The sequence below is a fragment of the Molossus molossus genome, unplaced genomic scaffold (genome assembly GCF_014108415.1).
Source record: "Molossus molossus isolate mMolMol1 unplaced genomic scaffold, mMolMol1.p scaffold_m16_p_18, whole genome shotgun sequence".
Classification (NCBI taxonomy): domain Eukaryota; kingdom Metazoa; phylum Chordata; class Mammalia; order Chiroptera; family Molossidae; genus Molossus; species Molossus molossus.
This window is the reverse complement of record NW_023425353.1, coordinates 43,779,746-43,781,087: the sequence shown is the minus strand read 5'-3', so window position 1 is coordinate 43,781,087 and position 1,342 is coordinate 43,779,746. Positions and strand designations below refer to the sequence as shown.

Below are 1,342 nucleotides of genomic sequence, written 5' to 3'. Positions count from 1 at the left end.
CTCGTTATCAATGTCCACATTACCAAACTCAACAGTGAGTTGTAGTCGTCTTCTAATTCAGCTTCTCAGCAGCATCTGACATGGGCAATCTTGCCCTCCTTTGAAATACTCTTCACCCATCCCTTGGGATCCCACACTCAACCTGGCTTTTTCTTCTTCTGTTTCCTATATGGACCCTCCTCTACCACCTACCACCTACCAAGAGTACAGTGTCTCAGGCTCAGTCTTTACTTTCTTCCTAGCTGTAGTCTTAACCAGTTTTGTGGCATTAAATTCCATCGTCATACTAATTACTTCAAAATGTGTTTAGTCTTACACAGTCTTCGCGGAGAGTCGCGTGGTTTCCTGCTTCAACAGTGCTTGGATGGAACTCGGCGCTTGACCCATCCCCCCAGCCACCTGATGCAGCCTTCAGCCACCTTCTCACAGCCTCGGACATCCCCAAGGCCCCCACTCCAGCGCCAGCAGCCGCCTGTCCTTAGCCGCCCACCATGACGTCCACCGCGTCCACCTCGCAGGTGCGCCAGAACTACCATCAGGACTCAGAGGCCACCATCAACCACCAGATCAACCTGGAGCTCTAGGCTTCCTACATCTACCTGTCCATGTCTTACTACTTTGACCCTGATGATGTGGCTTTGAAGAATTTTGCCAAATATTTTCTTCACCAATCTAATGAAGAGAGGGACCATGCTGAGAAACTGACGAAGCTGCAGAACCAATGAGGCGGCCGAATCTCCCTCCAGGATGTCAAGAAACCAGACCGTGATGACTGGGAGAAGGGGCTGAATGCGATGGAGTGTGCATTACACTTGGGAAAAAGTCTGAATCAGTCACTACCAGATTTGCACAAACTGGCCACTGACAAAAACGACCCTCACTTGTGTGACTTCCTTGAAACTCACTACCTGAATGAGCAGGTGAAATCCATCAAAGAACTGGGTGACCATCTAACCAACTGGCACAGATTGGGGGCCCCTGAAACTGGCATGGCAGAGTATCTCTTTGACAAGCACACCCTGGGAGACAGTGACGAGAGCTAAGCCTTAGGCTGGCTTCCCATAGCCACAGGGGTGACTTCCCTTGTCACCAAAGCAGTACGTGCAGGTTGGAGTTACCTCTATAACTTGTACCAAATCATCCACTTACATCTTTTCATTTGTACCATTCCTTCAAACAGAGTAATTTGGTACCCCAGAAAAAAACAAAACAAAAATGTGTTTAGTCTCAACTTCCCCTCTGAATTACAAACTCACAAATCATACTGCCTATGAAATAACTTCATTCAGATTTAAAATAAACATCTTAAATATAGCTTGTCCAAAACAAGTTTCCTATCTGT

At 47.2% G+C, this 1,342-nt stretch overlaps 1 pseudogene; it reads left to right on the top strand.

Annotated features, from left to right (window-relative positions):
• Positions 1-491: 491 nt before the first annotated feature.
• On the top strand, positions 492-1,107 carry LOC118633568 (annotated as a pseudogene).
• The last annotated feature ends 235 nt before the right edge of the window (positions 1,108-1,342 follow it).